General features: G+C 46.3%; 44 non-coding genes across 44 annotated transcripts; 15 read left to right on the top strand and 29 right to left on the bottom strand.

The window, feature by feature from the left end:
- Nucleotides 1–613: 613 nt before the first annotated feature.
- trnam-cau (transfer RNA methionine (anticodon CAU)) lies at nucleotides 614–685 on the top strand. The gene has a single exon. It is a non-coding gene; the product is annotated as a tRNA-Met (tRNA).
- A 2,054-nt stretch (nucleotides 686–2,739) lies between these two features.
- Nucleotides 2,740–2,811, top strand: trnam-cau (transfer RNA methionine (anticodon CAU)). The gene has a single exon. It is a non-coding gene; the product is annotated as a tRNA-Met (tRNA).
- Nucleotides 2,812–4,475: 1,664 nt separating this feature from the next.
- On the bottom strand, nucleotides 4,476–4,547 carry trnam-cau (transfer RNA methionine (anticodon CAU)). Its single transcript has one exon. It is a non-coding gene; the product is annotated as a tRNA-Met (tRNA).
- Nucleotides 4,548–4,553: 6 nt separating this feature from the next.
- On the bottom strand, nucleotides 4,554–4,626 carry trnar-ccu (transfer RNA arginine (anticodon CCU)). Its single transcript has one exon. It is a non-coding gene; the product is annotated as a tRNA-Arg (tRNA).
- A 912-nt stretch (nucleotides 4,627–5,538) lies between these two features.
- Nucleotides 5,539–5,610, bottom strand: trnam-cau (transfer RNA methionine (anticodon CAU)). Its single transcript has one exon. It is a non-coding gene; the product is annotated as a tRNA-Met (tRNA).
- Nucleotides 5,611–5,616: 6 nt separating this feature from the next.
- Nucleotides 5,617–5,689, bottom strand: trnar-ccu (transfer RNA arginine (anticodon CCU)). Its single transcript has one exon. It is a non-coding gene; the product is annotated as a tRNA-Arg (tRNA).
- A 240-nt stretch (nucleotides 5,690–5,929) lies between these two features.
- Nucleotides 5,930–6,001, top strand: trnam-cau (transfer RNA methionine (anticodon CAU)). The gene has a single exon. It is a non-coding gene; the product is annotated as a tRNA-Met (tRNA).
- A 600-nt stretch (nucleotides 6,002–6,601) lies between these two features.
- trnam-cau (transfer RNA methionine (anticodon CAU)) lies at nucleotides 6,602–6,673 on the bottom strand. Its single transcript has one exon. It is a non-coding gene; the product is annotated as a tRNA-Met (tRNA).
- A 6-nt stretch (nucleotides 6,674–6,679) lies between these two features.
- trnar-ccu (transfer RNA arginine (anticodon CCU)) lies at nucleotides 6,680–6,752 on the bottom strand. Its single transcript has one exon. It is a non-coding gene; the product is annotated as a tRNA-Arg (tRNA).
- A 240-nt stretch (nucleotides 6,753–6,992) lies between these two features.
- trnam-cau (transfer RNA methionine (anticodon CAU)) lies at nucleotides 6,993–7,064 on the top strand. Its single transcript has one exon. It is a non-coding gene; the product is annotated as a tRNA-Met (tRNA).
- Nucleotides 7,065–7,664: 600 nt separating this feature from the next.
- On the bottom strand, nucleotides 7,665–7,736 carry trnam-cau (transfer RNA methionine (anticodon CAU)). Its single transcript has one exon. It is a non-coding gene; the product is annotated as a tRNA-Met (tRNA).
- A 6-nt stretch (nucleotides 7,737–7,742) lies between these two features.
- Nucleotides 7,743–7,815, bottom strand: trnar-ccu (transfer RNA arginine (anticodon CCU)). The gene has a single exon. It is a non-coding gene; the product is annotated as a tRNA-Arg (tRNA).
- Nucleotides 7,816–8,055: 240 nt separating this feature from the next.
- Nucleotides 8,056–8,127, top strand: trnam-cau (transfer RNA methionine (anticodon CAU)). The gene has a single exon. It is a non-coding gene; the product is annotated as a tRNA-Met (tRNA).
- Nucleotides 8,128–8,727: 600 nt separating this feature from the next.
- Nucleotides 8,728–8,799, bottom strand: trnam-cau (transfer RNA methionine (anticodon CAU)). The gene has a single exon. It is a non-coding gene; the product is annotated as a tRNA-Met (tRNA).
- Nucleotides 8,800–8,805: 6 nt separating this feature from the next.
- trnar-ccu (transfer RNA arginine (anticodon CCU)) lies at nucleotides 8,806–8,878 on the bottom strand. Its single transcript has one exon. It is a non-coding gene; the product is annotated as a tRNA-Arg (tRNA).
- Nucleotides 8,879–9,118: 240 nt separating this feature from the next.
- On the top strand, nucleotides 9,119–9,190 carry trnam-cau (transfer RNA methionine (anticodon CAU)). Its single transcript has one exon. It is a non-coding gene; the product is annotated as a tRNA-Met (tRNA).
- A 678-nt stretch (nucleotides 9,191–9,868) lies between these two features.
- trnar-ccu (transfer RNA arginine (anticodon CCU)) lies at nucleotides 9,869–9,941 on the bottom strand. The gene has a single exon. It is a non-coding gene; the product is annotated as a tRNA-Arg (tRNA).
- A 240-nt stretch (nucleotides 9,942–10,181) lies between these two features.
- trnam-cau (transfer RNA methionine (anticodon CAU)) lies at nucleotides 10,182–10,253 on the top strand. Its single transcript has one exon. It is a non-coding gene; the product is annotated as a tRNA-Met (tRNA).
- A 600-nt stretch (nucleotides 10,254–10,853) lies between these two features.
- On the bottom strand, nucleotides 10,854–10,925 carry trnam-cau (transfer RNA methionine (anticodon CAU)). The gene has a single exon. It is a non-coding gene; the product is annotated as a tRNA-Met (tRNA).
- Nucleotides 10,926–10,931: 6 nt separating this feature from the next.
- trnar-ccu (transfer RNA arginine (anticodon CCU)) lies at nucleotides 10,932–11,004 on the bottom strand. Its single transcript has one exon. It is a non-coding gene; the product is annotated as a tRNA-Arg (tRNA).
- Nucleotides 11,005–11,244: 240 nt separating this feature from the next.
- trnam-cau (transfer RNA methionine (anticodon CAU)) lies at nucleotides 11,245–11,316 on the top strand. Its single transcript has one exon. It is a non-coding gene; the product is annotated as a tRNA-Met (tRNA).
- Nucleotides 11,317–11,916: 600 nt separating this feature from the next.
- Nucleotides 11,917–11,988, bottom strand: trnam-cau (transfer RNA methionine (anticodon CAU)). The gene has a single exon. It is a non-coding gene; the product is annotated as a tRNA-Met (tRNA).
- Nucleotides 11,989–11,994: 6 nt separating this feature from the next.
- trnar-ccu (transfer RNA arginine (anticodon CCU)) lies at nucleotides 11,995–12,067 on the bottom strand. Its single transcript has one exon. It is a non-coding gene; the product is annotated as a tRNA-Arg (tRNA).
- A 912-nt stretch (nucleotides 12,068–12,979) lies between these two features.
- Nucleotides 12,980–13,051, bottom strand: trnam-cau (transfer RNA methionine (anticodon CAU)). The gene has a single exon. It is a non-coding gene; the product is annotated as a tRNA-Met (tRNA).
- Nucleotides 13,052–13,057: 6 nt separating this feature from the next.
- On the bottom strand, nucleotides 13,058–13,130 carry trnar-ccu (transfer RNA arginine (anticodon CCU)). Its single transcript has one exon. It is a non-coding gene; the product is annotated as a tRNA-Arg (tRNA).
- A 240-nt stretch (nucleotides 13,131–13,370) lies between these two features.
- trnam-cau (transfer RNA methionine (anticodon CAU)) lies at nucleotides 13,371–13,442 on the top strand. The gene has a single exon. It is a non-coding gene; the product is annotated as a tRNA-Met (tRNA).
- Nucleotides 13,443–14,120: 678 nt separating this feature from the next.
- Nucleotides 14,121–14,193, bottom strand: trnar-ccu (transfer RNA arginine (anticodon CCU)). Its single transcript has one exon. It is a non-coding gene; the product is annotated as a tRNA-Arg (tRNA).
- Nucleotides 14,194–14,433: 240 nt separating this feature from the next.
- On the top strand, nucleotides 14,434–14,505 carry trnam-cau (transfer RNA methionine (anticodon CAU)). The gene has a single exon. It is a non-coding gene; the product is annotated as a tRNA-Met (tRNA).
- Nucleotides 14,506–15,105: 600 nt separating this feature from the next.
- On the bottom strand, nucleotides 15,106–15,177 carry trnam-cau (transfer RNA methionine (anticodon CAU)). Its single transcript has one exon. It is a non-coding gene; the product is annotated as a tRNA-Met (tRNA).
- Nucleotides 15,178–15,183: 6 nt separating this feature from the next.
- trnar-ccu (transfer RNA arginine (anticodon CCU)) lies at nucleotides 15,184–15,256 on the bottom strand. The gene has a single exon. It is a non-coding gene; the product is annotated as a tRNA-Arg (tRNA).
- Nucleotides 15,257–15,496: 240 nt separating this feature from the next.
- Nucleotides 15,497–15,568, top strand: trnam-cau (transfer RNA methionine (anticodon CAU)). Its single transcript has one exon. It is a non-coding gene; the product is annotated as a tRNA-Met (tRNA).
- Nucleotides 15,569–16,168: 600 nt separating this feature from the next.
- trnam-cau (transfer RNA methionine (anticodon CAU)) lies at nucleotides 16,169–16,240 on the bottom strand. Its single transcript has one exon. It is a non-coding gene; the product is annotated as a tRNA-Met (tRNA).
- Nucleotides 16,241–16,246: 6 nt separating this feature from the next.
- On the bottom strand, nucleotides 16,247–16,319 carry trnar-ccu (transfer RNA arginine (anticodon CCU)). Its single transcript has one exon. It is a non-coding gene; the product is annotated as a tRNA-Arg (tRNA).
- A 240-nt stretch (nucleotides 16,320–16,559) lies between these two features.
- On the top strand, nucleotides 16,560–16,631 carry trnai-uau (transfer RNA isoleucine (anticodon UAU)). Its single transcript has one exon. It is a non-coding gene; the product is annotated as a tRNA-Ile (tRNA).
- Nucleotides 16,632–17,309: 678 nt separating this feature from the next.
- On the bottom strand, nucleotides 17,310–17,382 carry trnar-ccu (transfer RNA arginine (anticodon CCU)). Its single transcript has one exon. It is a non-coding gene; the product is annotated as a tRNA-Arg (tRNA).
- A 240-nt stretch (nucleotides 17,383–17,622) lies between these two features.
- trnam-cau (transfer RNA methionine (anticodon CAU)) lies at nucleotides 17,623–17,694 on the top strand. The gene has a single exon. It is a non-coding gene; the product is annotated as a tRNA-Met (tRNA).
- Nucleotides 17,695–18,294: 600 nt separating this feature from the next.
- Nucleotides 18,295–18,366, bottom strand: trnam-cau (transfer RNA methionine (anticodon CAU)). Its single transcript has one exon. It is a non-coding gene; the product is annotated as a tRNA-Met (tRNA).
- Nucleotides 18,367–18,372: 6 nt separating this feature from the next.
- trnar-ccu (transfer RNA arginine (anticodon CCU)) lies at nucleotides 18,373–18,445 on the bottom strand. The gene has a single exon. It is a non-coding gene; the product is annotated as a tRNA-Arg (tRNA).
- A 240-nt stretch (nucleotides 18,446–18,685) lies between these two features.
- Nucleotides 18,686–18,757, top strand: trnam-cau (transfer RNA methionine (anticodon CAU)). The gene has a single exon. It is a non-coding gene; the product is annotated as a tRNA-Met (tRNA).
- A 600-nt stretch (nucleotides 18,758–19,357) lies between these two features.
- On the bottom strand, nucleotides 19,358–19,429 carry trnam-cau (transfer RNA methionine (anticodon CAU)). Its single transcript has one exon. It is a non-coding gene; the product is annotated as a tRNA-Met (tRNA).
- A 6-nt stretch (nucleotides 19,430–19,435) lies between these two features.
- On the bottom strand, nucleotides 19,436–19,508 carry trnar-ccu (transfer RNA arginine (anticodon CCU)). The gene has a single exon. It is a non-coding gene; the product is annotated as a tRNA-Arg (tRNA).
- A 240-nt stretch (nucleotides 19,509–19,748) lies between these two features.
- On the top strand, nucleotides 19,749–19,820 carry trnam-cau (transfer RNA methionine (anticodon CAU)). The gene has a single exon. It is a non-coding gene; the product is annotated as a tRNA-Met (tRNA).
- Nucleotides 19,821–20,421: 601 nt separating this feature from the next.
- Nucleotides 20,422–20,493, bottom strand: trnam-cau (transfer RNA methionine (anticodon CAU)). The gene has a single exon. It is a non-coding gene; the product is annotated as a tRNA-Met (tRNA).
- A 6-nt stretch (nucleotides 20,494–20,499) lies between these two features.
- On the bottom strand, nucleotides 20,500–20,572 carry trnar-ccu (transfer RNA arginine (anticodon CCU)). Its single transcript has one exon. It is a non-coding gene; the product is annotated as a tRNA-Arg (tRNA).
- Between the last annotated feature and the right edge of the window lie 96 nt (nucleotides 20,573–20,668).

The following is a 20,668-nucleotide window of genomic DNA, read 5'->3' as shown; positions in this document are numbered from 1 at the left end:
GGTTGATGGCCCAAAACCATCCTCTGAAAAAATATTTTTGTTTTACATATAAAGGTCCAACTTGCAAGACGTTTCGCTCAACAGGCAAAAGAATTGAAATGTCCAGGGTTTGAACCAGGACTCTCAGCTCCTCTTTCATACATGAGATTAGGTAAAATAAGAAAAAAGCAGCAGCTTTCACAACGCACGCAACTAGAAAGTGAACCTATAAAGAAGTCACCTTAGCAGAGGATGGTTTCGATCCATCGACCTCTGGGTTAAGGGCCCAGCACGCTTCCGCTGCGCCACTCAGCTACAAACCACCCCAGATGGGACTCGAACCCACAATCCCTGGCATATGAGATCAGTGCCTTATCCATTAGGCCACTGGGGCAGGACACACAATGTTTTGGGCAGCTGCAGAGTTAGTGAACTGTGCCAGGAAAACCCCTCCACAATGAGGCATCCCAGTGGACGAGGCATTTATTCTGGGTTAAATGATTTGTCTTCATGCATGCAAACAATAAATGGCACTTAAAAGAGGGTGGTTTCCATACTCCACTCTCTGAGTTCCGGGCCATGAGAACCAATGTTTTAACCCAGGTCATTTTAAACTAATGCACAACTGAGCAAAAGCAGAGTGGCGCAGCGGAAGCGTGCTGGGCCCATAACCCAGAGGTCGATGGATCGAAACCATCCTCTGCTAAGACGGGTTTCGTGCCATTGCTTGCATGAGAATAAATCCTTTACGATTTTCATAGCTCGATAGTGAAAAACAAAGTAATCTTGAACTCGCAAATACAGCATCAAGGTTTGGAAAAGAAGTCAAAATAGTCGTTATACAGAACTGCATTTGTGTGTTAACCCAGATCAAATGCCTCGTTCACTGGGCTGCCTCATTGTGAAGGGGAAGTATTGCGACAAGTCACTAACTCTTCGTTTGCCCAATATCTCGCTTTTCCTTTTGCGGTGGCCTTATGGGTTATGCACTGACCATCTAAGCCACAGGCTGTGAGTTTGAGCACCAACTAGGGTTAACCACAGTATAGTGGCGTAGTGGAAGTGTGCTGGGCCCATAACTTTGAGGTTGATGGCCCAAAACCATCCTCTGAAAAAGTATTTTCGTTTACATATAAAGGTCCAACTTGCAAGACGTTTCGCTCAACAGGCAAAAGAATTGAAATGTCCAGGGTTTGAACCAGGACTCTCAGCTCCTCTTTCATACATGAGATTAGGTAAAATAAGAAAAAAGCAGCAGCTTTCACAACGCACGCAACTAGACAGTGAACCTATAAAGAAGTCACCTTAGCAGAGGATGGTTTCAATCCAACGACCTCTGGGTTATGGGCCCAGCACGCTTCCGCTGCGCCTCTCTGCTACAAACCATCTCAGATGGGACTCGAACCCACAATCCCTGGCATAGGAGGACAGTGCCTTATCCATTAGGCCACTGGGGCAGGACACACAATGTTTTGGGCAGCTGCAGAGTTAGTGACCTGTGCCAGGAAAACCCCTCCACAATGAGGCATCCCAGTGGACGAGGCATTTATTCTGGGTTAAATGATTTGTCTTCATGCATGCAAACAATAAATGGCACTTAAAAGAGGGTGGTTTCCATACTCCACTCTCTGAGTTCCGGGCCATGAGAACCAATGTTTTAACCCAGGTCGTTTTAAACTAATGCACAACTGAGCAAAAGCAGAGTAGCGCAGCGCAAGCATGCTGGGCCCATAACCCAGAGGTCGATGGATCGAAACCATCCTCTGCTAAGACGGGTTTCGTGCCATTGCTTGCATGAGAATAAATCCTTTACGATTTTCAAAGCTCGATAGTGAAAAACAAAGTAATCTTGAACTCGCAAATACAGCATCAAGGTTTGGAAAAGAAGTCAAAATAGTCCTTATACAGAACTGCATTTGTGTGTTAACCCAGATCAAATGCCTCGTTCCCTGGGCCGCCTCATTGTGAGGGGAAGTATTGCGACAAGTCACTAACTCTTCGTTTGCCCAATATCTCGCTTTTCCTTTTGCGGTGGCCTTATGGGTTATGCACTGACCATCTAAGCCACAGGCTGTGAGTTTGAGCACCAACTAGGGTTAATCACAGTATAGTGGCGTAGTGGAAGTGTGCTGGGCCCATAACATTGAGGTTGATGGCCCAAAACCATCCTCTGAAAAAATATTTTTGTTTTACATATAAAGGTCCAACTTGCAAGACGTTTCGCTCAACAGGCAAAAGAATTGAAATGTCCAGGGTTTGAACCAGGACTCTCAGCTCCTCTTTCATACATGAGATTAGGTAAAATAAGAAAAAAGCAGCAGCTTTCACAACGCACGCAACTAGAAAGTGAACCTATAAAGAAGTCACCTTAGCAGAGGATGGTTTCGATCCATCGACCTCTGGGTTATGGGCCCAGCACGCTTCCGCTGCGCCACTCAGCTACAAACCACCCCAGATGGGACTCGAACCCACAATCCCTGGCATATGAGATCAGTGCCTTATCCATTAGGCCACTGGGGCAGGACACACAATGTTTTGGGCAGCTGCAGAGTTAGTGAACTGTGCCAGGAAAACCCCTCCACAATGAGGCATCCCAGTGGACGAGGCATTTATTCTGGGTTAAATGATTTGTCTTCATGCATGCAAACAATAAATGGCACTTAAAAGAGGGTGGTTTCCATACTCCACTCTCTGAGTTCCGGGCCATGAGAACCAATGTTTTAACCCAGGTCATTTTAAACTAATGCACAACTGAGCAAAAGCAGAGTGGCGCAGCGGAAGCGTGCTGGGCCCATAACCCAGAGGTCGATGGATCGAAACCATCCTCTGCTAAGACGGGTTTCGTGCCATTGCTTGCATGAGAATAAATCCTTTACGATTTTCATAGCTCGATAGTGAAAAACAAAGTAATCTTGAACTCGCAAATACAGCATCAAGGTTTGGAAAAGAAGTCAAAATAGTCGTTATACAGAACTGCATTTGTGTGTTAACCCAGATCAAATGCCTCGTTCACTGGGCTGCCTCATTGTGAAGGGGAAGTATTGCGACAAGTCACTAACTCTTCGTTTGCCCAATATCTCGCTTTTCCTTTTGCGGTGGCCTTATGGGTTATGCACTGACCATCTAAGCCACAGGCTGTGAGTTTGAGCACCAACTAGGGTTAATCACAGTATAGTGGCGTAGTGGAAGTGTGCTGGGCCCATAACATTGAGGTTGATGGCCCAAAACCATCCTCTGAAAAAATATTTTCGTTTACATATAAAGGTCCAACTTGCAAGACGTTTCGCTCAACAGGCAAAAGAATTGAAATGTCCAGGGTTTGAACCAGGACTCTCAGCTCCTCTTTCATACATGAGATTAGGTAAAATAAGAAAAAAGCAGCAGCTTTCACAACGCACGCAGGTAAAAATTGAACCTATAAAGAAGTCACCTTCAGCAGAGGATGGTTTCAATCCATCGACCTCTGGGTTATGGGCCCAGCACGCTTTCGCTGTGCCACTCTATTACAAACCATCTCAGATTAGTTTCGAACCCACAATCGCTGGCTTAGGAGGCCAGTGCCTTATCCATTAGGCCACTGGGGCAGGACGCACAATGTTTTGGGCAGCTGCAGAGTTACTGACCTGTGCCAGGAAAACCCCTCCACAATGAGGCATCCCAGTGGACGAGGCATTTATTCTGGGTTAAATGATTTGTCTTCATGCATGCAAACAATAAATGGCACTTAAAAGAGGGTGGTTTCCATACTCCACTCTCTGAGTTCCGGGCCATGAGAACCAATGTTTTAACCCAGGTCGTTTTAAACTAATGCACAACTGAGCAAAAGCAGAGTGGCGCAGCGGCAGCGTGCTGGGCCCATAACCCAGAGGTCGATGGATCGAAACCATCCTCTGCTAAGACGGGTTTCGTGCCATTGCTTGCATGAGAATAAATCCTTTACGATTTTCATAGCTCGATAGTGAAAAACAAAGTAATCTTGAACTCGCAAATACAGCATCAAGGTTTGGAAAAGAAGTCAAAATAGTCCTTATACAGAACTGCATTTGTGTGTTAACCCAGATCAAATGCCTCGTTCACTGGGCCGCCTCATTGTGAAGGGGAAGTATTGCGACAAGTCACTAACTCTTCGTTTGCCCAATATCTCGCTTTTCCTTTTGCGGTGGCCTTATGGGTTATGCACTGACCATCTAAGCCACAGGCTGTGAGTTTGAGCACCAACTAGGGTTAATCACAGTATAGTGGCGTAGTGGAAGTGTGCTGGGCCCATAACATTGAGGTTGATGGCCCAAAACCATCCTCTGAAAAAATATTTTCGTTTACATATAAAGGTCCAACTTGCAAGACGTTTCGCTCAACAGGCAAAAGAATTGAAATGTCCAGGGTTTGAACCAGGACTCTCAGCTCCTCTTTCATACATGAGATTAGGTAAAATAAGAGAAAAGCAGCAGCTTTCACAACGCACGCAACTAGAGAGTGAACCTATAATGAAGTCTCCTTAGCAGAGGATGGTTTCGATCCATCGACCTCTGGGTTATGGGCCCAGCACGCTTCCGCTGCGCCACTCTGCTACAAACCACCCCAGATGGGACTCGAACCCACAATCCCTGGCTTAGGAGGCCAGTGCCTTATCCATTAGGCCACTGGAGCAGGACATGCAATGTTTTGGGCAGCTGCAGAGTTAGTGACCTGTGCCAGGAAAACCCCTCCACAATGAGGCATCCCAGTGGACGAGGCATTTATTCTGGGTTAAATGATTTGTCTTCATGCATGCAAACAATAAATGGCACTTAAAAGAGGGTGGTTTCCATACTCCACTCTCTGAGTTCCGGGCCATGAGAACCAATGTTTTAACCCAGGTCGTTTTAAACTAATGCACAACTGAGCAAAAGCAGAGTGGCGCAGCGAAAGCGTGCTGGGCCCATAACCCAGAGGTCGATGGATCGAAACCATCCTCTGCTAAGACGGGGTTCGTGCCATTGCTTGCATGAGAATAAATCCTTTACGATTTTCATAGCTGGATAATGAAAAAAAAAGTAATCTTGAACTCGCAAATACAGCATCAAGGTTTGGAAAAGAAGTCAAAATAGTCCTTATACAGAACTGCATTTGTGTGTTAACCCAGATCAAATGCCTCGTTCACTGGGCCGCCTCATTGTGAAGGGGAAGTATTGCGACAAGTCACTAACTCTTCGTTTGCCCAATATCTCGCTTTTCCTTTTGCGGTGGCCTTATGGGTTATGCACTGACCATCTAAGCCACAGGCTGTGAGTTTGAGAACCAACTAGGGTTAATCACAGTATAGTGGCGTAGTGGAAGTGTGCTGGGCCCATAACATTGAGGTTGATGGCCCAAAACCATCCTCTGAAAAAATATTTTCGTTTACATATAAAAGTCCAACTTGCAAGACGTTTCGCTCAACAGGCAAAAGAATTGAAATGTCCAGGGTTTGAACCAGGACTCTCAGCTCCTCTTTCATACATGAGATTAGGTAAAATAAGAAAAAAGCAGCAGCTTTCACAACGCACGCAACTAGAAAGTGAACCTATAAAGAAGTCACCTTAGCAGAGGATGGTTTCGATCCATCGACCTCTGGGTTATGGGCCCAGCACGCTTCCGCTGCGCCACTCTGCTACAAACCACCCCAGATGGGACTCGAACCCACAATCCCTGGCTTAGGAGGCCAGTGCCTTATCCATTAGGCCACTGGGGCAGGACATGCAATGTTTTGGGCAGCTGCAGAGTTAGTGACCTGTGCCAGGAAAACCCCTCCACAATGAGGCATCCCAGTGGACGAGGCATTTATTCTGGGTTAAATGATTTGTCTTCATGCATGCAAACAATAAATGGCACTTAAAAGAGGGTGGTTTCCATACTCCTCTCTCTGAGTTCCGGGCCATGAGAACCAATGTTTTAACCCAGGTCGTTTTAAACTAATGCACAACTGAGCAAAAGCAGAGTGGCGCAGCGGAAGCGTGCTGGGCCCATAACCCAGAGGTCGATGGATCGAAACCATCCTCTGCTAAGACGGGGTTCGTGCCATTGCTTGCATGAGAATAAATCCTTTACGATTTTCATAGCTGGATAATGAAAAACAAAGTAATCTTGAACTCGCAAATACAGCATCAAGGTTTGGAAAAGAAGTCAAAATAGTCCTTATACAGAACTGCATTTGTGTGTTAACCCAGATCAAATGCCTCGTTCACTGGGCCGCCTCATTGTGAAGGGGAAGTATTGCGACAAGTCACTAACTCTTCGTTTGCCCAATTTCTCGCTTTTCCTTTTGCGGTGGCCTTATGGGTTATGCACTGACCATCTAAGCCACAGGCTGTGAGTTTGAGCACCAACTAGGGTTAATCACAGTATAGTGGCGTAGTGGAAGTGTGCTGGGCCCATAACATTGAGGTTGATGGCCCAAAACCATCCTCTGAAAAAATATTTTCGTTTACATATAAAGGTCCAACTTGCAAGACGTTTCGCTCAACAGGCAAAAGAATTGAAATGTCCAGGGTTTGAACCAGGACTCTCAGCTCCTCTTTCATACATGAGATTAGGTAAAATAAGAAAAAAGCAGCAGCTTTCACAACGCACGCAACTAGAAAGTGAACCTATAAAGAAGTCACCTTAGCAGAGGATGGTTTCGATCCATCGACCTCTGGGTTATGGGCCCAGCACGCTTCCGCTGCGCCACTCTGCTACAAACCACCCCAGATGGGACTCGAACCCACAATCCCTGGCTTAGGAGGCCAGTGCCTTATCCATTAGGCCACTGGGGCAGAACACACAATGTTTTGGGCAGCTGCAGAGTTAGTGACCTGTGCCAGGAAAACCCCTCCACAATGAGGCATCCCAGTGGACGAGGCATTTATTCTGGGTTAAATGATTTGTCTTCATGCATGCAAACAATAAATGGCACTTAAAAGAGGGTGGTTTCCATACTCCACTCTCTGAGTTCCGGGCCATGAGAACCAATGTTTTAACCCAGGTCGTTTTAAACTAATGCACAACTGAGCAAAAGCAGAGTGGCGCAGCGGAAGCGTGCTGGGCCCATAACCCAGAGGTCGATGGATCGAAACCATCCTCTGCTAAGAGGGGTTTCGTGCCATTGCTTGCATGAGAATAAATACTTTACGATTTTCATAGCTCGATAGTGAAAAACAAAGTAATCTTGAACTCGCAAATACAGCATCAAGGTTTGGAAAAGAAGTCAAAATAGTCCTTATACAGAACTGCATTTGTGTGTTAACCCAGATCAAATGCCTCGTTCACTGGGCCGCCTCATTGTGAAGGGGAAGTATTGCGACAAGTCACTAACTCTTCGTTTGCCCAATATCTCGCTTTTCCTTTTGCGGTGGCCTTATGGGTTATGCACTGACCATCTAAGCCACAGGCTGTGAGTTTGAGAACCAACTAGGGTTAATCACAGTATAGTGGCGTAGTGGAAGTGTGCTGGGCCCATAACATTGAGGTTGATGGCCCAAAACCATCCTCTGAAAAAATATTTTCGTTTACATATAAAGGTCCAACTTGCAAGACGTTTCGCTCAACAGGCAAAAGAATTGAAATGTCCAGGGTTTGAACCAGGACTCTCAGCTCCTCTTTCATACATGAGATTAGGTAAAATAAGAAAAAAGCAGCAGCTTTCACAACGCACGCAACTAGAAAGTGAACCTATAAAGAAGTCACCTTAGCAGAGGATGGTTTCGATCCATCGACCTCTGGGTTATGGGCCCAGCACGCTTCCGCTGCGCCACTCTGCTTCAAACCACCCCAGATGGGACTCGAACCCACAATCCCTGGCTTAGGAGGCCAGTGCCTTATCCATTAGGCCACTGGGGTAGGACATGCAATGTTTTGGGCAGCTGCAGAGTTAGTGACCTGTGCCAGGAAAACCCCTCCACAATGAGGCATCCCAGTGGACGAGGCATTTATTCTGGGTTAAATGATTTGTCTTCATGCATGCAAACAATAAATGGCACTTAAAAGAGGGTGGTTTCCATACTCCTCTCTCTGAGTTCCGGGCCATGAGAACCAATGTTTTAACCCAGGTCGTTTTAAACTAATGCACAACTGAGCAAAAGCAGAGTGGCGCAGCGGAAGCGTGCTGGGCCCATAACCCAGAGGTCGATGGATCGAAACCATCCTCTGCTAAGACGGGGTTCGTGCCATTGCTTGCATGAGAATAAATCCTTTACGATTTTCATAGCTGGATAATGAAAAACAAAGTAATCTTGAACTCGCAAATACAGCATCAAGGTTTGGAAAAGAAGTCAAAATAGTCCTTATACAGAACTGCATTTGTGTGTTAACCCAGATCAAATGCCTCGTTCACTGGGCCGCCTCATTGTGAAGGGGAAGTATTGCGACAAGTCACTAACTCTTCGTTTGCCCAATATCTCGCTTTTCCTTTTGCGGTGGCCTTATGGGTTATGCACTGACCATCTAAGCCACAGGCTGTGAGTTTGAGCACCAACTAGGGTTAATCACAGTATAGTGGCGTAGTGGAAGTGTGCTGGGCCCATAACATTGAGGTTGATGGCCCAAAACCATCCTCTGAAAAAATATTTTCGTTTACATATAAAGGTCCAACTTGCAAGACGTTTCGCTCAACAGGCAAAAGAATTGAAATGTCCAGGGTTTGAACCAGGACTCTCAGCTCCTCTTTCATACATGAGATTAGGTAAAATAAGAGAAAAGCAGCAGCTTTCACAACGCACGCAACTAGAGAGTGAACCTATAATGAAGTCTCCTTAGCAGAGGATGGTTTCGATCCATCGACCTCTGGGTTATGGGCCCAGCACGCTTCCGCTGCGCCACTCTGCTACAAACCACCCCAGATGGGACTCGAACCCACAATCCCTGGCTTAGGAGGCCAGTGCCTTATCCATTAGGCCACTGGAGCAGGACATGCAATGTTTTGGGCAGCTGCAGAGTTAGTGACCTGTGCCAGGAAAACCCCTCCACAATGAGGCATCCCAGTGGACGAGGCATTTATTCTGGGTTAAATGATTTGTCTTCATGCATGCAAACAATAAATGGCACTTAAAAGAGGGTGGTTTCCATACTCCTCTCTCTGAGTTCCGGGCCATGAGAACCAATGTTTTAACCCAGGTCGTTTTAAACTAATGCACAACTGAGCAAAAGCAGAGTGGCGCAGCGGAAGCGTGCTGGGCCCATAACCCAGAGGTCGATGGATCGAAACCATCCTCTGCTAAGACGGGGTTCGTGCCATTGCTTGCATGAGAATAAATCCTTTACGATTTTCATAGCTGGATAATGAAAAAAAAACTAATCTTGAACTCGCAAATACAGCATCAAGGTTTGGAAAAGAAGTCAAAATAGTCCTTATACAGAACTGCATTTGTGTGTTAACCCAGATCAAATGCCTCGTTCACTGGGCCGCCTCATTGTGAAGGGGAAGTATTGCGACAAGTCACTAACTCTTCGTTTGCCCAATTTCTCGCTTTTCCTTTTGCGGTGGCCTTATGGGTTATGCACTGACCATCTAAGCCACAGGCTGTGAGTTTGAGCACCAACTAGGGTTAATCACAGTATAGTGGCGTAGTGGAAGTGTGCTGGGCCCATAACATTGAGGTTGATGGCCCAAAACCATCCTCTGAAAAAATATTTTCGTTTACATATAAAGGTCCAACTTGCAAGACGTTTTGCTCAACAGGCAAAAGAATTGAAATGTCCAGGGTTTGAACCAGGACTCTCAGCTCCTCTTTCATACATGAGATTAGGTAAAATAAGAAAAAAGCAGCAGCTTTCACAACGCACGCAACTAGAAAGTGAACCTATAAAGAAGTCACCTTAGCAGAGGATGGTTTCGATCCCTCGACCTCTGGGTTATAGGTCCAGCACGCTTCCGCTGCGCCACTCTGCTACAAACCACCCCAGATGGGACTCGAACCCACAATCCCTGGCTTAGGAGGCCAGTGCCTTATCCATTAGGACACTGGGGCAGGACACGCAATGTTTTGGGCAGCTGCAGAGTTAGTGACCTGTGCCAGGAAAACCCCTCCACAATGAGGCATCCCAGTGGACGAGGCATTTATTCTGGGTTAAATGATTTGTCTTCATGCATGCAAACAATAAATGGCACTTAAAAGAGGGTGGTTTCCATACTCCACTCTCTGAGTTCCGGGCCATGAGAACCAATGTTTTAACCCAGGTCGTTTTAAACTAATGCACAACTGAGCAAAAGCAGAGTGGCGCAGCGGAAGCGTGCTGGGCCCATAACCCAGAGGGCGATGGATCGAAACCATCCTCTGCTAAGACGGGGTTCGTGCCATTGCTTGCATGAGAATAAATCCTTTACGATTTTCATAGCTGGATAGTGAAAAACAAAGTAATCTTGAACTCGCAAATACAGCATCAAGGTTTGGAAAAGAAGTCAAAATAGTCCTTATACAGAACTGCATTTGTGTGTTAACCCAGATCTAATGCCTCGTTCACTGGGCCGCCTCATTGTGAAGGGGAAGTATTGCGACAAGTCACTAACTCTTCGTTTGCCCAATATCTCGCTTTTCCTTTTGCGGTGGCCTTATGGGTTATGCACTGACCATCTAAGCCACAGGCTGTGAGTTTGAGCACCAACTAGGGTTAATCACAGTATAGTGGCGTAGTGGAAGTGTGCTGGGCCCATAACATTGAGGTTGATGGCCCAAAACCATCCTCTGAAAAAATATTTTCGTTTACATATAAAGGTCCAACTTGCAAGACGTTTCGCTCAACAGGCAAAAGAATTGAAATGTCCAGGGTTTGAACCAGGACTCTCAGCTCCTCTTTCATACATGAGATTAGGTAAAATAAGAAAAAAGCAGCAGCTTTCACAACGCACGCAACTAGAAAGTGAACCTATAAAGAAGTCACCTTAGCAGAGGATGGTTTCGATCCATCGACCTCTGGGTTATGGGCCCAGCACGCTTCCGCTGCGCCACTCTGCTACAAACCACCCCAGATGGGACTCGAACCCACAATCCCTGGCTTAGGAGGCCAGTGCCTTATCCATTAGGCCACTGGGGCAGGACATGCAATGTTTTGGGCAGCTGCAGAGTTAGTGACCTGTGCCAGGAAAACCCCTCCACAATGAGGCATCCCAGTGGACGAGGCATTTATTCTGGGTTAAATGATTTGTCTTCATGCATGCAAACAATAAATGGCACTTAAAAGAGGGTGGTTTCCATACTCCTCTCTCTGAGTTCCGGGCCATGAGAACCAATGTTTTAACCCAGGTCGTTTTAAACTAATGCACAACTGAGCAAAAGCAGAGTGGCGCAGCGGAAGCGTGCTGGGCCCATAACCCAGAGGACGATGGATCGAAACCATCCTCTGCTAAGACGGGGTTCGTGCCATTGCTTGCATGAGAATAAATCCTTTACGATTTTCATAGCTGGATAATGAAAAAAAAAGTAATCTTGAACTCGCAAATACAGCATCAAGGTTTGGAAAAGAAGTCAAAATAGTCATTATACAGAACTGCATTTGTGTGTTAACCCAGATCAAATGCCTCGTTCACTGGGCCGCCTCATTGTGAAGGGGAAGTATTGCGACAAGTCACTAACTCTTCGTTTGCCCAATATCTCGCTTTTCCTTTTGCGGTGGCCTTATGGGTTATGCACTGACCATCTAAGCCACAGGCTGTGAGTTTGAGAACCAACTAGGGTTAATCACAGTATAGTGGCGTAGTGGAAGTGTGCTGGGCCCATAACATTGAGGTTGATGGCCCAAAACCATCCTCTGAAAAAATATTTTCGTTTACATATAAAAGTCCAACTTGCAAGACGTTTCGCTCAACAGGCAAAAGAATTGAAATGTCCAGGGTTTGAACCAGGACTCTCAGCTCCTCTTTCATACATGAGATTAGGTAAAATAAGAAAAAAGCAGCAGCTTTCTCAACGCACGCAACTAGAAAGTGAACCTATAAAGAAGTCACCTTAGCAGAGGATGGTTTCGATCCATCGACCTCTGGGTTATGGGCCCAGCACGCTTCCGCTGCGCCACTCTGCTACAAACCACCACAGATGGGACTCGAACCCACAATCCCTGGCTTAGGAGGCCAGTGCCTTATCCATTAGGCCACTGGGGCAGGACATGCAATGTTTTGGGCAGCTGCAGAGTTAGTGACCTGTGCCAGGAAAACCCCTCCACAATGAGGCATCCCAGTGGACGAGGCATTTATTCTGGGTTAAATGATTTGTCTTCATGCATGCAAACAATAAATGGCACTTAAAAGAGGGTGGTTTCCATACTCCTCTCTCTGAGTTCCGGGCCATGAGAACCAATGTTTTAACCCAGGTCGTTTTAAACTAATGCACAACTGAGCAAAAGCAGAGTGGCGCAGCGGAAGCGTGCTGGGCCCATAACCCAGAGGTCGATGGGTCGAAACCATCCTCTGCTAAGACGGGGTTCGTGCCATTGCTTGCATGAGAATAAATCCTTTACGATTTTCATAGCTGGATAATGAAAAACAAAGTAATCTTGAACTCGCAAATACAGCATCAAGGTTTGGAAAAGAAGTCAAAATAGTCCTTATACAGAACTGCATTTGTGTGTTAACCCAGATCAAATGCCTCGTTCACTGGGCCGCCTCATTGTGAAGGGGAAGTATTGCGACAAGTCACTAACTCTTCGTTTGCCCAATATCTCGCTTTTCCTTTTGCGGTGGCCTTATGGGTTATGCACTGACCATCTAAGCCACAGGCTGTGAGTTTGAGCACCAACTAGGGTTAATCACAGTATAGTGGCGTAGTGAAAGTGTGCTGGGCCCATAACATTGAGGTTGATGGCCCAAAACCATCCTCTGAAAAAATATTTTCGTTTACATATAAAGGTCCAACTTGCAAGACGTTTCGCTCAACAGGCAAAAGAATTGAAATGTCCAGGGTTTGAACCAGGACTCTCAGCTCCTCTTTCATACATGAGATTAGGTAAAATAAGAAAAAAGCAGCAGCTTTCACAACGCACGCAACTAGAAAGTGAACCTATAAAGAAGTCACCTTAGCAGAGGATGGTTTCGATCCATCGACCTCTGGGTTATGGGCCCAGCACGCTTCCGCTGCGCCACTCTGCTACAAACCACCCCAGATGGGACTCGAACCCACAATCCCTGGCTTAGGAGGCCAGTGCCTTATCCATTAGGCCACTGGGGCAGGACGCACAATGTTTTGGGCAGCTGCAGAGTTAGTGACCTGTGCCAGGAAAACCCCTCCACAATGAGGCATCCCAGTGGACGAGGCATTTATTCTGGGTTAAATGATTTGTCTTCATGCATGCAAACAATAAATGGCACTTAAAAGAGGGTGGTTTCCATACTCCACTCTCTGAGTTCCGGGCCATGAGAACCAATGTTTTAACCCAGGTCGTTTTAAACTAATGCACAACTGAGCAAAAGCAGAGTGGCGCAGCGGAAGCGTGCTGGGCCCATAACCCAGAGGTCGATGGATCGAAACCATCCTCTGCTAAGACGGGGTTCGTGCCATTGCTTGCATGAGAATAAATCCTTTACGATTTTCATAGCTCGATAGTGAAAAACAAAGTAATCTTGAACTCGCAAATACAGCATCAAGGTTTGGAAAAGAAGTCAAAATAGTCCTTATACAGAACTGCATTTGTGTGTTAACCCAGATCAAATCCCTCGTTCACTGGGCCGCCTCATTGTGAAGGGGAAGTATTGCGACAAGTCACTAACTCTTCGTTTGCCCAATATCTCGCTTTTCCTTTTGCGGTGGCCTTATGGGTTATGCACTGACCATCTAAGCCACAGGCTGTGAGTTTGAGCACCAACTAGGGCTAATCACGGTATAGTGGCGTAGTGGAAGTGTGCTGGGCCCATAACATTGAGGTTGATGGCCCAAAACCATCCTCTGAAAAAATATTTTCGTTTACATATAAAGGTCCAACTTGCAAGACGTTTCGCTCAACAGGCAAAAGAATTGAAATGTCCAGGGTTTGAACCAGGACTCTCAGCTCCTCTTTCATACATGAGATTAGGTAAAATACGAAAAAAGCAGCAGCTTTCACAACGCACGCAACTAGAAAGTGAACCTATAAAGAAGTCACCTTAGCAGAGGATGGTTTTGATCCATCGACCTCTGGGTTATGGGCCCAGCACGCTTCCGCTGCACCACTCTGCTACAAACCACCCCAGATGGGACTCGAACCCACAATCCCTGGCTTAGGAGGCCAGTGCCTTATCCATTAGGCCACTGGGGCAGGACATGCAATGTTTTGGGCAGCTGCAGAGTTAGTGACCTGTGCCAGGAAAACCCCTCCACAATGAGGCATCCCAGTGGACGAGGCATTTATTCTGGGTTAAATGATTTGTCTTCATGCATGCAAACAATAAATGGCACTTAAAAGAGGGTGGTTTCCATACTCCTCTCTCTGAGTTCCGGGCCATGAGAACCAATGTTTTAACCCAGGTCGTTTTAAACTAATGCACAACTGAGCAAAAGCAGAGTGGCGCAGCGGAAGCGTGCTGGGCCCATAACCCAGAGGTCGATGGATCGAAACCATCCTCTGCTAAGACGGGGTTCGTGCCATTGCTTGCATGAGAATAAATCCTTTACGATTTTCATAGCTGGATAATGAAAAACAAAGTAATCTTGAACTCGCAAATACAGCATCAAGGTTTGGAAAAGAAGTCAAAATAGTCCTTATACAGAACTGCATTTGTGTGTTAACCCAGATCAAATGCCTCGTTCACTGCGCCGCCTCATTGTGAAGGGGAAGTATTGCGACAAGTCACTAACTCTTCGTTTGCCCAATTTCTCGCTTTTCCTTTTGCGGTGGCCTTATGGGTTATGCACTGACCATCTAAGCCACAGGCTGTGAGTTTGAGCACCAACTAGGGTTAATCACAGTATAGTGGCGTAGTGGAAGTGTGCTGGGCCCATAACATTGAGGTTGATGGCCCAAAACCATCCTCTGAAAAAATATTTTCGTTTACATATAAAGGTCCAACTTGCAAGACGTTTCGCTCAACAGGCAAAAGAATTGAAATGTCCAGGGTTTGAACCAGGACTCTCAGCTCCTCTTTCATACATGAGATTAGGTAAAATAAGAAAAAAGCAGCAGCTTTCACAACGCACGCAACTAGAAAGTGAACCTATAAAGAAGTCACCTTAGCAGAGGATGGTTTCGATCCATCGACCTCTGGGTTATGGGCCCAGCACGCTTCCGCTGCGCCACTCTGCTACAAACCACCCCAGATGGGACTCGAACCCACAATCCCTGGCTTAGGAGGCCAGTGCCTTATCCATTAGGCCACTGGGGCAGGACATGCAATGTTTAGGGCAGCTGCAGAGTTAGTGACCTGTGCCAGGAAAACCCCTCCACAATGAGGCATCCCAGTGGACGAGGCATTTATTCTGGGTTAAATGATTTGTCTTCATGCATGCAAACAATAAATGGCACTTAAAAGAGGGTGGTTTCCATACTCCTCTCTCTGAGTTCCGGGCCATGAGAACCAATGTTTTAACCCAGGTCGTTTTAAACTAATGCACAACTGAGCAAAAGCAGAGTGGCGCAGCGGAAGCGTGCTGGGCCCATAACCCAGAGGTCGATGGATCGAAACCATCCTCTGCTAAGACGGGGTTCGTGCCATTGCTTGCATGAGAATAAATCCTTTACGATTTTCATAGCTGGATAATAAAAAACAAAGTAATCTTGAACTCGCAAATACAGCATCAAGGTTTGGAAAAGAAGTCAAAATAGTCCTTATACAGAACTGCATTTGTGTGTTAACCCAGATCAAATGCCTCGTTCACTGGGCCGCCTCATTGTGAAGGGGAAGTATTGCGACAAGTCACTAACTCTTCGTTTGCCCAATATCTCGCTTTTCCTTTTGCGGTGGCCTTATGGGTTATGCACTGACCATCTAAGCCACAGGCTGTGAGTTTGAGCACCAACTAGGGTTAATCACAGTATAGTGGCGTAGTGGAAGTGTGCTGGGCCCATAACATTGAGGTTGATGGCCCAAAACCATCCTCTGAAAAAATATTTTCGTTTACATATAAAGGTCCAACTTGCAAGACGTTTCGCTCAACAGGCAAAAGAATTGAAATGTCCAGGGTTTGAACCAGGACTCTCAGCTCCTCTTTCATACATGAGATTAGGTAAAATAAGAAAAAAGCAGCAGCTTTCACAACGCACGCAACTAGAGAGTGAACCTATAAAGAAGTCACCCTAGCAGAGGATGGTTTCGATCCATCGACCTCTGGGTTATGGGCCCAGCACGCTTCCGCTGCGCCACTCTGCTACAAACCACCCCAGATGGGACTCAAACCCACAATCCCTGGCTTAGGAGGCCAGTGCCTTATCCATTAGGCCACTGGGGCAGGACATGCAATGTTTTGGGCAGCTGCAGAGTTAGTGACCTGTGCCAGGAAAACCCCTCCACAATGAGGCATCCCAGTGGACGAGGCATTTATTCTGGGTTAAATGATTTGTCTTCATGCATGCAAACAATAAATGGCACTTAAAAGAGGGTGGTTTCCATACTCCTCTCTCTGAGTTCCGGGCCATGAGAACCAATGTTTTAACCCAGGTCGTTTTAAACTAATGCACAACTGAGCAAAAGCAGAGTGGCGCAGCGGAAGCGTGCTGGGCCTATAACCCAGAGGTCGATGGATCGAAACCATCCTCTGCTAAGACGGGGTTCGTGCCATTGCTTGCATGAGAATAAATCCTTTACGATTTTCATAGCTGGATAATGAAAAACAAAGTAATCTTGAACTCGCAAATACAGCATCAAGGTTTGGAAAAGAAGTCAAAATAGTCCTTATACAGAACTGCATTTGTGTGTTAACCCAGATCAAATGCCTCGTTCACTGGGCCGCCTCATTGTGAAGGGGAAGTATTGCGACAAGTCACTAACTCTTCGTTAGCCCAATTTCTCGCTTTTCCTTTTGCGGTGGCCTTATGGGTTATGCACTGACCATCTAAGCCACAGGCTGTGAGTTTGAGCACCAACTAGGGTTAATCACAGTATAGTGGCGTAGTGGAAGTGTGCTGGGCCCATAACATTGAGGTTGATGGCCCAAAACCATCCTCTGAAAAAATATTTTCGTTTACATATAAAGGTCCAACTTGCAAGACGTTTCGCTCAACAGGCAAAAGAATTGAAATGTCCAGGGTTTGAACCAGGACTCTCAGCTCCTCTTTCATACATGAGATTAGGTAAAATAAGAAAAAAGCAGCAGCTTTCACAACGCACGCAACTAGAAAGTGAACCTATAAAGAAGTCACCTTAGCAGAGGATGGTTTCGATCCATCGACCTCTGGGTTATGGGCCCAGCACACTTCCGCTGCGCCACTCTGCTACAAACCACCCCAGATGGGACTCGAACCCACAATCCCTGGCTTAGGAGGCCAGTGCCTTATCCATTAGGCCACTGGGGCAGGACACACAATGTTTTGGGCAGCTGCAGAGTTAGTGACCTGTGCCAGGAAAACCCCTCCACAATGAGGCATCCCAGTGGACGAGGCATTTATTCTGGGTTAAATGATTTGTCTTCATGCATGCAAACAATAAATGGCACTTAAAAGAGGGTGGTTTCCATACTCCACTCTCTGAGTTCCGGGCCATGAGAACCAATGTTTTAACCCAGGTCGTTTTAAACTAATGCACAACTGAGCAAAAGCAGAGTGGCGCAGCGGAAGCGTGCTGGGCCCATAACCCAGAGGTCGATGGATCGAAACCATCCTCTGCTAAGAGAGGTTTCGTGCCATTGCTTGCATGAGAATAAATACTTTACGATTTTCATAGCTCGATAGTGAAAAACAAAGTAATCTTGAACTCGCAAATACAGCATCAAGGTTTGGAAAAGAAGTCAAAATAGTCCTTATACAGAACTGCATTTGTGTGTTAACCCAGATCAAATGCCTCGTTCACTGGGCCGCCTCATTGTGAAGGGGAAGTATTGCGACAAGTCACTAACTCTTCGTTTGCCCAATATCTCGCTTTTCCTTTTGCGGTGGCCTTATGGGTTATGCACTGACCATCTAAGCCACAGGCTGTGAGTTTGAGCACCAACTAGGGTTAATCACAGTATAGTGGCGTAGTGGAAGTGTGCTGGGCCCATAACATTGAGGTTGATGGCCCAAAACCATCCTCTGAAAAAATATTTTCGTTTACATATAAAGGTCCAACTTGCAAGACGTTTCGCTCAACAGGCAAAAGAATTGAAATGTCCAGGGTTTGAACCAGGACTCTCAGCTCCTCTTTCATACATGAGATTAGGTAAAATAAGAAAAAAGCAGCAGCTTTCACAACGCACGCAACTAGAAAGTGAACCTATAAAGAAGTCACCTTAGCAGAGGATGGTTTCGATCCATCGACCTCTGGGTTATGGGCCCAGCACGCTTCCGCTGCGCCACTCTGCTACAAACCACCCCAGATGGGACTCGAACCCACAATCCCTGGCTTAGGAGGCCAGTGCCTTATCCATTAGGCCACTGGGGCAGGACATGCAATGTTTTGGGCAGCTGCAGAGTTAGTGACCTGTGCCAGGAAAACCCCTCCACAATGAGGCATCCCAGTGGACGAGGCATTTATTCTGGGTTAAATGATTTGTCTTCATGCATGCAAACAATAAATGGCACTTAAAAGAGGGTGGTTTCCATACTCCTCTCTCTGAGTTCCGGGCCATGAGAACCAATGTTTTAACCCAGGTCGTTTTAAACTAATGCACAACTGAGCAAAAGCAGAGTGGCGCAGCGGAAGCGTGCTGGGCCCATAACCCAGAGGTCGATGGATCGAAACCATCCTCTGCTAAGACGGGGTTCGTGCCATTGCTTGCATGAGAATAAATCCTTTACGATTTTCATAACTGGATAATGAAAAACAAAGTAATCTTGAACTCGCAAATACAGCATCAAGGTTTGGAAAAGAAGTCAAAATAGTCCTTATACAGAACTGCATTTGTGTGTTAACCCAGATCAAATGCCTCGTTCACTGGGCCGCCTCATTGTGAAGGGGAAGTATTGCGACAAGTCACTAACTCTTCGTTTGCCCAATATCTCGCTTTTCCTTTTGCGGTGGCCTTATGGGTTATGCACTGACCATCTAAGCCACAGGCTGTGAGTTTGAGCACCAACTAGGGTTAATCACAGTATAGTGGCGTAGTGGAAGTGTGCTGGGCCCATAACATTGAGGTTGATGGCCCAAAACCATCCTCTGAAAAAATATTTTCGTTTACATATAAAGGTCCAACTTGCAAGACGTTTCGCTCAACAGGCAAAAGAATTGAAATGTCCAGGGTTTGAACCAGGACTCTCAGCTCCTCTTTCATACATGAGATTAGGTAAAATAAGAAAAAAGCAGCAGCTTTCACAACGCACGCAACTAGAAAGTGAACCTATAAAGAAGTCACCTTAGCAGAGGATGGTTTCGATCCATCGACCTCTGGGTTATGGGCCCAGCACGCTTCCGCTGCGCCACTCTGCTACAAACCACCCCAGATGGGACTCGAACCCAGAATCCCTGGCTTAGGAGGCCAGTGCCTTATCCATTAGGCCACTGGGGCAGGACGCACAATGTTTTGGGCAGCTGCAGAGTTAGTGACCTGTGCCAGGAAAACCCCTCCACAATGAGGCATCCCAGTGGACGAGGCATTTATTCTGGGTTAAATGATTTGTCTTCATGCATGCAAACAATAAATGGCACTTAAAAGAGGGTGGTTTCCATACTCCACTCTCTGAGTTCCGGGCCATGAGAACCAATGTTTTAACCCAGGTCGTTTTAAACTAATGCACAACTGAGCAAAAGCAGAGTGGCGCAGCGGAAGCGTGCTGGGCCCATAACCCAGAGGTCGATGGATCGAAACCATCCTCTGCTAAGACGGGTTTCGTGCCATTGCTTGCATGAGAATAAATCCTTTACGATTTTCATAGCTCGATAGTGAAAAACAAAGTAATCTTGAACATCGCAAATACAGCATCAAGGTTTGGAAAAGAAGTCAAAATAGTCCTTATACAGAACTGCATTTGTGTGTTAACCCAGATCAAATGCCTCGTTCACTGGGCCGCTTTATTGTGAAGGGGAAGTATTGCGACAAGTCACTAACTCTTCGTTTGCCCAATATCTCGCTTTTCCTTTTGCGGTGGCCTTATGGGTTATGCACTGACCATCTAAGCCACAGGCTGTGAGTTTGAGCACCAACTAGGGTTAATCACAGTATAGTGGCGTAGTGAAAGTGTGCTGGGCCCATAACATTGAGGTTGATGGCCCAAAACCATCCTCTGAAAAAATATTTTCGTTTACATATAAAGGTCCAACTTGCAAGACGTTTCGCTCAACAGGCAAAAGAATTGAAATGTCCAGGGTTTGAACCAGGACTCTCAGCTCCTCTTTCATACATGAGATTAGGTAAAATAAGAAAAAAGCAGCAGCTTTCACAACGCACGCAACTAGAAAGTGAACCTATAAAGAAGTCACCTTAGCAGAGGATGGTTTCGATCCATCGACCTCTGGGTTATGGGCCCAGCACGCTTCCGCTGCGCCACTCTGCTACAAACCACCCCAGATGGGACTCGAACCCACAATCCCTGGCTTAGGAGGCCAGTGCCTTATCCATTAGGCCACTGGGGCAGGACATGCAATGTTTTGGGCAGCTGCAGAGTTAGTGACCTGTGCCAGGAAAACCCCTCCACAATGAGGCATCCCAGTGGACGAGGCATTTATTCT

The sequence above is a fragment of the Danio rerio genome, chromosome 22 (assembly GCF_049306965.1).
Source record: "Danio rerio strain Tuebingen ecotype United States chromosome 22, GRCz12tu, whole genome shotgun sequence".
NCBI classification, from domain to species: Eukaryota; Metazoa; Chordata; class Actinopteri; order Cypriniformes; family Danionidae; genus Danio; species Danio rerio.
The sequence above is the reverse complement of the archived record's forward strand: the minus strand, read 5'-3'. Positions and strand labels throughout refer to the sequence as shown.